Source organism: Balaenoptera musculus, chromosome 1, assembly GCF_009873245.2.
Source record: "Balaenoptera musculus isolate JJ_BM4_2016_0621 chromosome 1, mBalMus1.pri.v3, whole genome shotgun sequence".
Lineage (NCBI taxonomy): Eukaryota > Metazoa > Chordata > Mammalia > Artiodactyla > Balaenopteridae > Balaenoptera > Balaenoptera musculus.
The window spans coordinates 89,270,853-89,285,239 of NC_045785.1; positions in this window are offsets into that span (position 1 = coordinate 89,270,853).

Below are 14,387 nucleotides of genomic sequence, written 5' to 3' on the forward strand. Positions count from 1 at the left end.
TGGGATCAGTCTCTCAGTCTTTTCACATATTCTTAGTCAAATGCAATTTCCATTTGGGAAATCGAATGGGATAGTTTACTAATAACGCAGCCAAACATGCAAGTCAGACAAGATATCACTTTTATCAGCAATTTGTCCGTTAGTGAGCAAATGTTTTTAGTAAGAAACTCCCAGGAATCTCATCACCTCGGACCTCAGGTCAGAGTACCATGTACTGCAACCCTCAACTTTCTAGGGTTTCTAAGAGGGCAGATTCTCCCAGCTAGAGAATTAAAGCTGACTTTGGCATTGCCACCCCAGTGCCCCTGCCTCCACCGCTGCCTGTTGGTTGCTGGACCTTTTCTGCATAACACACAAGATTGAACAATCCCAGACTTGCTCAGATTAACAAAATACTGCCCCCTTGTCTGCATCATCCCACCTTAGTATTTGCCTTTTCACTTTATCTGACTTGGGATGATCCAATCCCTTTAGACAGGCCTCAAACTTAAGATTCACCCTCCTGGTCTTGTCTCGTCCTCCCTGAGCTGAGCCTGATGTCTACTGAGCACTTACTTTGCTAGAAATGCTGTCTGTCTTGATTGCTAGGGTAGGTGGTTACACAGGTACATACGTTTTTCAATACTCATCAAACTATACACTTAGTATCTCAATTTTAAAATACCTCATATTGAAAAATGATATTATGCTAGGTGCTTTTCAAATAAAAAAATTTTTTTTGCCCTCAAGAAGCTTATAATCTGAAGAAGGTATAATAGCAAACAATAGCAGATAACATCTAAGTGCTAAGTGAGTAGCCTCCAAATAAATGTTATAGGAATTGGATCGTTAAAAAAAAAACAACTTCACAGAGAAGAGGGCCCTTGATTTAAGCATTAGGGGTTTAATAGACTGAAGAAACAGAGAGAGGCGGAAGATTCTAGGCAAGGGAAATAGTGTGAGCAAAGGTGCTGATGTGAGAATGAAAAGAACTTTTGGGGAGACAGTGAGTAGACTGGCCTGGATTTATTTGAAGAAACAGTGGAAAGTAATATTGAGAGGGACCCAATTTATGGAGGCTTTTCATTGTCAAGATAAGAAGTTTAGAAAGTACTGTAAGGGCAGCAAGGACCTATTGAAAGTGGTTGAGCAGAAGAAGTATGTGATCTGTGTTTTTTAAAGGAAATCTGCCCTCTCCCCCAACATTCCACTGCAGAATCATTGGTTTATGTGACTCACAGTTTGAGGCATAGAGTGTTTTCAGTATATCCTCCTTAACAAGGCCTTCTGGGACATGGGTCAAAGAAAAATGTCCCAGCTCTGGGTAATCAGATTTTCATGCAGCCATGGCCCTGTTTTCATTCCAGACCTTTTTATATCTTTATTCTGAATCTATTCCAGTTGTATCTTCACATTCTCTTCTTCACTTGACTTTTCCATCCACTTTTAAAAAGTGTGGCGACTTGTGTCAATCGCCCTTCAGGCTCATCTGCTTTTCAAATTGCCTTTTACTAAGGCATTTCTGATGACAGAGAAGGAAGTAACATCCTCCGTCCTTGTTTTCCTTAACTCTTTTGCTACATTGATTCTGTTGACCTCTTGATTTTTTTAGAATTCTCTTCTTCCTTGGTCCCATTAAAGTCATGACCCTGGTTCTCCTCTTGCTCCTCTGGGTGACCTTCTCTGTCTCTCACTAGTTTTTCTAATATTCCAACATCCTCATCCTCTCTTAAATGGACCATTTAAATTCTATAAAGGAGCTCAGTTGAATCCATCCATTATACTGCTACAAAAATATTCTTCTTAAGACATTGTGTTAGTCCTCTACTCAAAATCCTTCAGTGATTCCCATTCAGTTGAAAAAATAAAGCCAAATGCCTTCTGCCTGAATTTGAGGCTCTCGTATACTGAATCCAATCTACCTCTCCAAGTCTGTCTCATCACTCTCTTTCCAGTACCCTGTGATCTGTCCAAACTCAACTACTTGCTGTTTCCTGGACATTTCTCACACTCTCTTACCCCCATGCTTTTGCTTACACTGCCTGCCATGATTAGATACTCCAGTTGAAACCCCTTCATTTGACACGGTCCAGCTCAAATTCACGACATGCCAGTTCCAAATTGAGGGAAACGGGCCTTTGCAAGAGATTGGGTAACTCTACATGTACTTTGCATACTCTAAAGAACCTAGTACAATGCCTAGTGCAAACTGAGTTTTCAATCAATGAAGGTAAAAATGTTATCTGAATGTAAATATACCTTCTTTTACATCTCCAACTGACTGCCGGCATTTCTTTTTATTTTTTAATTAATTAATTTATTTCTTTTTATTTTTATTTTTTTGGCTGTGTTGGGTCTTTGTTTCTGTGCGAGGGCTTTCTCTAGTTGTGGCGAGCGGGGGCCACTCTTCATCGCGGTGCGCGGGCCTCTCACTGTCGCGGCCTCTCTTGTTGCGGAGCACAGGCTCCAGACGCGCAGGCTCAGTCGTTGTGGCTCACAGGCCTAGTTGCTCCGCGGCATGTGGGATCTTCCCAGACCAGGGCTCGAACCCAGTCCCCAGCATTGGCAGGCAGATTCTCAACCACTGCGCCACCAGGGAAGCCCTCAGCATTTCTTTTTTTTTTTTCTTTTTTTTTTTTTTTAATTTTTTATATTCTTTTTTTTTTAAATTTTTATTTATTTATTTATGGCTGTGTTGGGTCTTCGTTTCTGTGCAAGGGCTTTCTCTAGTTGCGGCAAGCGGGGGCCACTCTTAATCACAGTGCGCGGGCCTCTCACTATCGCAGCCTCTCTTGTTGCGGAGCACAGGCTCCAGACGCGCAGGCTCAGTAATTGTGGCTCACGGACCCAGTTGCTCCGCGGCATGTGGGATCTTCCCAGACCAGGGCTTGAACCCGTGTCCCCTGCATTGGCAGGCAGATTCTCGACCGCTGCGCCACCAGGGAAGCCCAGCATTTCTTTTAATAGGACATTTTTCCTTACATTTTAAAAATTATTTTTAAATTCATGAATATATTTTCATCATAAAAAGGAAGTCGAACAATTGATAAATTGCTAAAGGTTTCTTCACTATTTCCAATCTGGTTCTCCAAAAAGGGAATTACTGTCAGCCGCATCATATGTATCTTTCCAGATCTGTTTCTGTGCATTTGTGTCCCTATTCAAACAAGTAGTTACATACATAAATGGTGAATCAACTTATGCTCTGTAATAAGAATACTGAATTCTAAATTTAAAAACCAATTTACACAAGGATATGAAATAGTCATACTCAGTATCATTCTTTTAATCATTTTAAGTATGTAGGTGCACCCAATAATAATGCTACATTCATTGGACATTTACTCTTTTTTTTTTTTAACTTATTTATTTATTTATTTTTGGCTACATTGGGTCTTTGTTGCTGCATGCGGGCTTTCTCTAGTTGCAGTGAGCGGGGCTACTCTTCGTTGCGGTACGTGGACTTCTCTTTTTGGTGGCTTCTCTTGTTGCGGAGCACGGGCTTTAGGCGTGGGGGCTTCAGTAGTTGTGGCACATGGGCTCAGTAGTTGTGGCTCACAGGCTTAGTTGCTCCTCGGTATGTGGGATCTTCCCAGACCAGGGCTCGAACCCATGACCCCTGCATTGGCAGGTGGATTCTTAACCACTGAGCCACCAGGGAAGCCCTGGACATTTATTCTTGCCAGCCACTCTTCTAAGTGCTTCAGGTAAGTGAATTCTTACAACCATGAGGTAGCTACTATTGTTATCCTCTTTACAGAGATGAGGTATTGTAGCCCCATCAAAGTTTGGTAATTTATCTGGAATCATACTTCCAGCTCACAAATGGAAAAACTGGAATTCTGACCCAGGAATTCTGGCTCCAGAGCCTGCACCCTTAAACACTCCACTCTACCTGTGCATCATTCCTTCACTAAGGCAAGAAACTTCATGAACCAGGGTCATGCCTTTAATGACCCTGTTAAATAATTCAGGGCTTGTGATTATATCCTCATAGTTTCTCCTCCAGTGTGATGGTAGGTGCTGCGTTTCTGGGCTCAAACCTCACTAACTGCTCACATCGTTTGAATGACTACTTGGTAGTACTGCATATCATACTACTCAGCTAAGTAGAGAAGGAGTGGAGGTCAAAATTAAATAACAACTGTCTTATACTCATCCTTCCCACCAATGTAAGCTCCATGAGAGCAAGGACCACGTCCCTCTTGCCCACCACCATATCCCCCATGCCTGACATGTAGTGATCAGGCAACAAATATGTTGAGATGAATAGAATTGTACACAGTCGACCAGGGAGCTCCTGAGTGAGTGTGTCCTCCATTCCAAAAATTGAGGGCTAGTTGTGAAAGCCATGGATGGAAGAAAGGACTGAAGAGAAAGAGCTAAACTGGTTTTTTATTTTCCTTATTTTTATCATGTGCATACATATGATACAAGATAAAATAAAAGGGTGTATAATGAAAAGCAACAATCCCCTGCTCTACCTTTCCCAACCACCAGTTACTTTCCCAGGGCCAACACTTGAAACGTTTTCTATTTTTAGTTCTTCTAGTGGTTAACTCCATATCTTTAAATATGTTTATGTTGTTACTTCTTAATTAACTTAGACACTATCATAACCTTCCCACTGAGAAATATGAGGATTTATAAGCTTGATCTTTAAAATATGCATATGTGGTTGAACTGGGGTAGTGAGAAGTAAGCCTCCTTCTTTTTTTTTTTTAAATTAATTAATTAATTTATTTATGGCTGCGTGGGGTCTTCTTATTGCGGTGGCTTCTCTTGTTGTGGAGCACGAGCTCTAGGCGTGTGGGCTTCAGTAGCTGTGGCTCGAAGGCTCTTGAGCGCAGGCTCAGTAGTTGTGGCACACGGGCTTAGTTGCTCCGCGGCATGTGGGATCTTCCCAGACCAGGGCTCGAACCCATGTCTCCTGCATTGGCAGGCGGATTCTTAACCACTGCGCCACCAGGGAAGCCCAAGCCTGCCTCTTGTCTAAGGATTTACTAGAGCTCTCTGTGCATAGTTCTATTATATTAAGGCAATTGTCACTCTTGGAAATCATCAACTTTCTTGATGGTTCCCTCGTGAGAAGCTGAGTAATTTGAGGACAACAGTCATATCTCTAATTTCGTGTCCCCCAGACCTACCAGTGCCTTCCAATCAGCAGACAAGCTCATTATATCTATTTATTGAATGAATCAATGGATGACTCATTGATAAAGTTACTGAATGAATCAATGACTGTTGATAAAGTTACTGAAAACTGATGAGTCATAAAAAGGAGAAGATCTCAATGACTGATCATCCAAGAAACAAGTGAACAACTGGTTTCAAGGTTGACTGACCAAATCTTCCCGCCACCCAAACAGCCAAAACTTGATATGGCCAAACACTGCCTGAACTGAGCATGGATAGACGGCATCCATTTCCCAGTGAGGGGAAGTGTTCTCATCATTTCTGAATAAGTAATAAGATGTTTAAATATAAGAATTATCATTATTACCATGATGTCATTCAGAAAAACAGGGAAGTCATCAGGAAGGCAACCTTAGGAAAGACGATGGGTTTGTTTTGGGAGTTGTTGACATTGAATTGCTAGATGGTCATCTGAGCTGAAACAAACACCAGTCATTTGAAGATCCATGTTCCTGCACAGAGAAGATGGTCAAAGATGTAGGCGTGGATAAGATGGTGTGGTAGAAAGTGTAGAAGAAGAGAAGGATGATGACAGAGACTTGAGGAACGGTTTACTTTGAGGATGTTGGAATATTAGAAAAACTAGTGAGAGACAGAGAAGGTCACCCAGAGAAGCAAGAGGAGAACCAGGGTCATGCCTTTAATGGAACCAAGGATGAAGAGAATTCTAAACAAAAAGGAGAGATCAACTACTGATAGAAGTAATTCTGAGTAATATAGAGTCATAGTTGATACATTTTAAGTGATTATTTAAATTAACAGATCTTTTCAAACAGGAGTTGGAGATTTATTCTACTCTTAACAAGTATTTCAAACTAATAATTTTAATCATCTCTAACTTTATTATATTCCATAGTCTAGAATTAGAACCTAAAAATTATATATACCTATTAACTATTTTAGAAAGGGCCTATAAGTTCCTCTCTAAACTTGATCTTTCTCCTTATTTCCTGTCTCAGTAAATGACATCTTCAGGACTTCCCTGGTGGTGTAGTGGTTAAGAATCTGCCTGCCAACGCAGGGGACACGGGTTTGAGTCCTGGTCAGGGAAGATTCCACATGCCATGGAGCAAGTAAGCCTGTGTGCCACAGCTACTGAGCCTGTGTTCTAGAGCCCGTGCTCCGCAACAAGAGAAGCCACCACAAGAAGCCCACGCACCGCAACGAAGAGTAACCCCTGCTCGCAGCAACTAGACAAAGCCCGCGCGCAGCAGTGAAGAACCAACACAGCCAAAAATAGGTATAAATTAATTAATTAATTTTAAAAATGGCATCTTCATTGACTGAGTAATCCACACCAAAACTTGTTTTCTTGACCCCTCTCTTGTCCCCTATGTATACTCTGTGACCAGGGCCTATTAGTTCTATTTTCTTAGTATTCCTTGCATCTGTTTCCTCCTACCAACCTCTCTGTAGCTCCCATATATCAGGCAAGCTCTCATCACCTTTTTTCAAGACCTTTGCAATAGCCTCCTGCTTCAGTCTCCCTCCATACTCAATCAACAATCCCTCTGCCACATGCCACCAGAGTAGTCTTTTGAAAACATAAATCTCATTATGGTATTTTTTAAATGTACCCAGGTTGTTTGATGCTCAAGAGCTCCCTTAGCCTGGAATACCTTCCACTTCCTTTCTCCCATCCTCTCCTTGGGGCAGGCTATCTTAGAGCTTAACATTAATTTGACTATTCATCCTGATTTGTCCAGAACAATCCCGATTTATCATGTTGTCTCTGCATATTTACTGATAACTACCCTTTGGCCATTCTCAAAAGTTTCCCATTGTACATACTTGCTAGGGCTGCTATAACAAAATACCACCAGACACTGAGGTTGCTCAAAACAACAGAAATTAATTTTCCTACAGTTCTGGAGGCTGGAAGTCCAAAATCAAGGTGTAGGCAGGTTTGGTCTTTCCTGAGGCCCCTCTCCTTGGCTTGCAGATGGCCTCCTGTGTGCTCACGTGGTCTTCTCTCTGTGGGTGTGTATCTCTGGTGTCTCTCCCTGTGTCCTAATCTCCTCTTAAGAACACCAGTCAGATTAGATTAAGGCCCACCCTAAGGGCCTCATTTTAACTTAATGACCTCTCTGAGGGTCTTCTCTCCAAATGCAGTCACATTCTGACGTACTAGGAGTTAGGAATTCAACATATGAATTTGGGGGGACACAGTTCAGTCTGTAGCACCCAGATTGGGTGTTGTAAAGTTACTCTACTTAAAATAGGTCTTCTGCAGACCTCTGTCATAGCTCCTAAAGCTAGGTAAAGGAAGATGAGGTGGAAATGGTGCTAAAAGTCAGGGAGGGCAGTAGTATCATGTCTCTCTGGCAATTCCTGATGCACCCCAATAGTCAAGGGACCTAGAGGGCAGGATTGAGGGAAAGGATTGATAAAAGATATGTAATTGCAAAGTTGATATTCAGGATTAAACTCTAGTCCTTGGTGGCAGATGGAGGGTTAGGTAAGGGAAGTGAGACATGAGTACAAGGATGCAGGTAATGCTAGAGTTCAGAGGCTTCCTGCATCCAGGCCTACTTCTGGGTACACCAGATACACAGGCTGTCCACAGCAAGACTCAGTTCCAGGCTTCACCCGCACAATGTGATTGATGCTCCTAATCTATACTACCTGCCTCCAATTAGTTGATTTTGGAATGAAGAGTAATTCTCAACTCTGGAGAGCAAGTATCAGTATAGCCAAAAGTTGCTCCTAATTCTAGGAAGTTCAAGTCTGTTGAATCACCTGAAAATATAAGTGGTACTTTCCACTACCATAGAAAGTAATCATTTTCACTGAATACATCAATATATAATAATTCCATGAAAGCTAAACTCTTCCTTCCAAGATTCACTAAAAGCCAAAATATTATTTCAGTAAAGTTTTGCTCAGAGAAATGAGAATAATTGTTTTATTCTTTGTAAACTCTGACTTTTATCAATGATGTGATTAGATGCTTTTATAATTTTACAATTTGGGGAGATTAACACTAGACTTTAACTCTTTAAAACCGCTATATAACTCAGTGAGTTTTATGTGACTTAATCAAATGTAACTTAAAATTTTTTTTCTTTGAATTAGATGTCCAATTTGTTTCTGAAAGAAGAGGGTATGGACTTGTTAAACTCAAAGAACAGTAGCAAAAAGTTAATTCATCTCACCTACCCATTATGGAAAGGAAAGCAGAAAACTAGAGTTGATTTCTACACAAAAAACAAATCCATTAATGTAAAATAAGGAACATTTCCTATCAACTTGTTCATTTCCTTTCAAAAGTGCTAAGCATTTTCATTTTATATGATACATCTGTACTACTGATATGCTTTTCATTCCTTTACCTCTGTATGACAGAATACTGTATTTCATTGTATATAGTTTTTCAAATTTAAAACAACTAAGCCCTCTATTGTCACTTCACTGCAGTAAGAGGATTATTTTAAGTATTAAAGTGTTTACTCCTAACTCGACTACCACAGGTGGTAAAAGGCTGTTGGGACATCTTTACTCATAACCATGGCATGTGGACAAATGAGGGGAGGCAATTGGCATCCAGAAATATGTTTTACCTTCAGGGACACAATTAATTTTGATACAGTGTTTTGATATCACTCTGGACAAAAAATCAGAATCTCAGGTTTCTATTTGAGAGGATGGGGGTAGGGAAGCTGGCTATCATAAGATGACTAAGAATTCTTATGGATAGAAACAATTTTAATGATTGCCAAGGGAGGAAAAGGGAACGAGTTTTATAATAGAATGAGAAGTTTTCTTCCTTCAAAAAAGCTTAATTAAATACAACTTTTTAAAAATACACATATTGAAAAACATAGTTTTGAAAAAGATTATATCTCTTTTATTTATTTATTTTTTAAAAATACAGTATTTCAGTTTCATTTTATTATTTTTACTTTTAAATATTTATTTATTTATTTATTTTTAGCTGCGTTGGGTCTTCGTTGCTGTGTGCGGGCTTTCTCTAGTTGCGGCGAGCAGGGACTACTCTTCATTGCGTGGGTTTCTCATTGCGGTGGCTTCTCCTGTTGCGGAGCATGGGCTTTAGGCACGCGGGCTTTAGTAGTTCTGGCATGTGGGCTCAGTAGTTGTGGCACACGGGGGTAGTTGCTCCGTGGCAGGTGGGATCTTCCCGGAGCAGGGCTCAAACCCGTGTCCCCTGCATTGACAGGCGGGTTCTTAACCACTGGGCCACCAGGGAAGCCTGAAAAAGATTATATCTCTTTTAATGGTCAATTTTGTTGTTAATTTCTATGGCTTTTTTTAAAATTAATTAATTAATTTATTTATTTATTTTTGGCTGTGTTGGGTCTTCGTTTCCTTGCGAGGGCTTTCTCCAGTTGCGGCGAGTGGGGGCCACTCTTCATCGTGGTGAGCAGGCCTCTCACTGTCGCGGCCTCTCCTGTTGCGGAGCACAGGCTCCAGACGTGCAGGATCAGTAGTTGTGGCTCACGGGCTTAGTTGTTCCGCGGCATGTGGGATCTTCCCTGACCAGGGCTCGAACCTGTGTTCCCCGCGTTGGCAGGCAGACTCTCAACCACTGCGCCACCAGGGAAGCCCAATTTCTATGGCTTTTTGAGTTATTTAAAAATATATGAAATTTAAGTATTTATCCTTCTTGCTTTGTTTCTCTTACATGCTCAAACTAGTACATTCTATGAGCTCACCACTGTAAAAGAAGTTTAATAATATTAGAAATTTCATCAAAGCCCGGTGACAAGCATAGTACAGAGCATTTTTTTTCCCTAATTTTTATCCTTATTTTTTATTTGTTAATAGATATACTCTCTTATGTACCTGGTAGGCATAATCCTAGGTCATAGAAACATGTGGGCTCTTGAGTTGTGTCCCAAATACCACCATGTTAATCCCATTATCCAAGAATTTGGCTGATAGAATAAGGTAAAGTAAGCCACTTAAATATTGTGTTGACAATATTGAAGAACTGCCATGAAAGAATATGAATTCTTTGTATTCTATCTTCCATTTTCGGAAATCTCCTATTTATCTGAATTCTGTTTTTTACTAAAGAGTTTAAATAGCTAGGGTTCCCCTCTTCCCTTTGAGGTAGTTTCCTATGGCTGCTATAATAAGTCACCACAAAGTTAGTGGCTTAAAACAACACAATTTATTCTTTCATAATTCCGTATGTGAGAAGTCCAAAATTGGGTCTCATGGGGTTAAAATCAAGTGTCAGCAGGGTCGGTTTTTTTCTGAACGCTCTAGGGGAGAATCTATTTCCTGCTTTTTCCAGCTTCTAAATGCTGCCTGCATTCCTTGGCTCCGGGCCTCTTCCATCTCTCCAGCCTCTTCCTTCCACCCGCACATATCCTTGTACTGAATTTGATCCATCAGCTCCTTCTTATAGAGGCCCATGTGATTACATTAGACCCACTCAAATAATCCATGTTAATCTCCCCATCTCAAAATCCTTAACCTAATTGCATGTGCAGAGTCCCTTTTGCCATATAAACATCATATTCAGAAGTTTCAAGGGTTAGGATGTGGATATCTTTGGTGGGGAGGCATTACTTAACCTACCATACCCTTATTGACATCTCTATTTTTATCCTATGGCATTATACTTTTGTACATTTATTTTTTTATAATTAGGTATTGTAACAAACAATATACCTTGGATTTGTTTTAAAATCACCCAGTTTATATAATGGACAGTGCCTCTTTTGACTCCCTTAATAGATAAGCTTATGAGAGTCAGAGCCCAAATTCTTGCTACAGAAGCTCAGGGGGCCTGATTCTCCCTTCCCGCATGCCCTGGCATCTGGGCTGTTGTTCTGTGACTTTGGTTCAGCCCATGTGGACTCCAGTTCCATATACAGAAGCCATTTAGACATTCTTTACAGTAGGGTGGGACGGCCAGGGTCCAATGGCAACAAATCCATACAGCTCCTGTAGAATGACGTCAGCTGTGATTTCTGCTGTCTAATCTCCTTTGGCTGATTTTTAAAAATTGAAGTATAATCAACATATAACATTGTATTGGTTCAGGTGTATATCATGATTCAATATTGTATACATTGCCAAATGATCACCGCAATAAGTTTAGTTAACATCTATTACCTTGTATAGTTACAAAAAAATTTTTTTTCTTGTGATGAGAACTTTTAAGAGCTACTCTCTTCGCAACTTTCAAATATGCAATACAGTGTTATTAACTATAGCCACCAACCAGTACACTACATCCCCATGATTTATTTATTTTATGAAGCTTTTACCTTTTGAGGCCCCTCCATCATTTCTCCCACACTCCAGCCTCTGGCGACCACTAATCTGTTCTCTGTATCTATAAGCTTTTTTTTGTTTGTTTTTCTATTTCTTTCTTTCTTCTTTTTTTTAGATTCCACATATAAGTGAGATCATACAGTATTTGTCTCTGTCTGACTTATTTCACTTAGCATAATGCCCTTGAGGTCCAGCCTTGTTGTTGAAAATGGCAAGATTTCCTTCTTTTTATGGCTAAATAATATTCCTATATATACATATATTTACAGTATATTTTCTTTATCCATTCAACCCTTCACGGACAATTAGGTTGTTTCCATATCTTGGCTATTGTAAATAATGCTGCAATGAACATGGGGGTAATATATCTTTTCAATTTAGTATTTTTTGTTTTCTTAGGATAAATACCAGAAGTGGAATTGCTGGATGAAGTTCCATACTGTTTTCCATAGTGGTTGCACCAATTTATTACATTCCCACCAACAATGCACAAGGGTTCCTTTTTCTCCACATTCTTGCCAGCACTTGTTATTCATTGTCTTTTTGATAATAGCCATTCTCACAGGTGTGAGGTACTATTTCACTGTAGTCTTGATTTACATTTCCTTAATGATTAGTGACATTGAGCATTTTTCATGTACCTGTTGGCCATCTGTATGTCTTCTTTGGAAAAATGTCTAGTCAGATGTTCTGTCCATTTTTTAATTGGGTTGTTTCTTTGCTATTGTGTTGTATTGAGTTCTTTATATATTTGGGATATTAACCTCTTATCAGATATATAATTTGCAAATATTTTCTCTCATTCAGTAGGTTGACTTTTCATTTTGTTGATGGTTTATCATTATCTTTCAAATGAATTTCTTTTATATTTAATTTAGTCAGAGTTAGTTTCTGTTGCTTTCACAAACATTCATTTAACATAGGGTTCTTTTCTTTTTTCTTAATTATTTTTTAAATGATTAACTGTAGTCTAGGTGTCTAATCATAATTATGTATTATCAATTGAGTATAAAAAATAAATATCAGTAAGAGGAAGAGTATTTACTAATCCAAGCTCTTAACCCCATGTACAGATAGAGCTTGTGCAATGGTAAATGGTTCCTTAATGACAACTGTGAGATACATATTGCCTTTTAATCATCAAGGAATGATTTATGTTTTGTTTAGGTATTGAGTTTATTTTTAAATTGATATTACCAGGACTTCCCTGGTAGCACAGTGGTTAAGAATCTGCCTGCCAATGCAGGGGACACGGTTCAAGCCCTCTTCTGGGAAGATCCCACATGCCAAGGAGCAACTAAGCCCATGCGCCACAACTACTGAGCCTGCGCTCTAGAACCCGTGAGCCACAACTACTGAAGCCCACGCGCTCTAGGGCCCACTTGCCACAACTACTGAGCTCATGTGCTGCAACTACGGAAGCCCGGGCACCTAGAGCCCATGCTCCACAACAAGAGAAGCCACCACAATGAGAAGTACGAGCACCGCAACTAGAGAAAGCCTGCACGCAGCAACGAAGACCCAACGCAGCCAAAAAATAATTAAAAAAAAATACTTGATGTTGGCAAATACAGACTTCTCTATTACATAACAAAATATTTAATTAATTGGAATGCTCTAGCCTTTAACCACTAGATAAATAGGAACGTATTAAACAGTTGTCTAATTGCCACAGGTTGATTTTCCTAATTCAAAAAGCTTGGGTATTATAGCATATTTTGAGAAAACACATTCAAGTGACCACGACCACAGTGTTTGTGTTTAGCCCCCTCAGTGAGTCATATTTTACCCATGGCACTTATTGAATGCCTGCCATGTGTTGGCCTCTGGATGAGATGCTGGGTACAAAGATGAATAAGGCTCCTGGCTCCTCACACAGTGCCTGGCAGTGGCAAGAGACCCCTGATGAATGCTTTTGGAATTAATGACCTAATCCCTGCCTCTAAGGATCTCTATTCTGTGGGAAAGGCGGACACCTAATTGTGACGTACCGTGCTGTGTCAGTGCCCAAAAGTGCGTTTGAGTGAGAGTGGGTGTGCAGAGGTATGTTTCAGTTGCCTTTGTGAGTTCTTATCGTGGTGTTGAGGTCACACTGTCCTGTCCAATAACACCTCCTGGCTCTCAGAATTGGTATTCAGGCCTCTCTTTCCAGGCCCTCATAGTTAAGCTTGTGACACTGTGTTTGAACTCCTATTAATAGGCCGAGTCAGCTCCTCAGCAGATTGCATCTTAACATCAAACAGCCAGAATCCCCAACAATCCCAACAATGACTTCTTGGCGCAAAGCCAATCCTCAAGCATCAAAGCCATATTCCTCGTAAATCAGCTCCACGTGATGACAAATAATGGCATCAGGATTCCAAGCCAATTATCCCCTGGCGAAAGGCATAGTCCTCGAGGGCACGCTGGGCTTTATTTAAAAAACAGTAACATCACAGGAGCTAGCCCTGAAATGTGAACAACGAACTCAACAAGCGGATGAGAGCTATAACCAGAAAAGGGTGTGTAACCCGTGTCGCGCACATTGCATCAACTCTCTTGAAAAGTTCAAGAAAAAGTGTGTCTAGGCACACTTTAAAAGCTTTCCACCAGGAAAACTACTGGAAACCCATCTTGCCTGGAAGTGTATAATGGAGTAGACGCGTGTGCTTTTAAATTCAGATCTTAACACTCGTGTTAGCTTTGTGATCGTAGGCAAGTAATCCTCTAAGCCTCAATCTCCATACCTGTAAAATGAGGGGAATTAAGACCTACCTTAAGTCTGTTTTATGGAAAGCAATATCATGTCAAAAACTCAATAAATGGTAGATACTAATGTTAATTAGAACTACTATGTCAAGCATCACACGAAGCACTTTATAAGCAGTATGTTAGTCCTCCTATCAACCCTCTGAGGTAGGTATTTTTACCCCCAACAGTAGATGAGCAAATGGAGACTTAGGTTAATTACCCGACACCCCGGA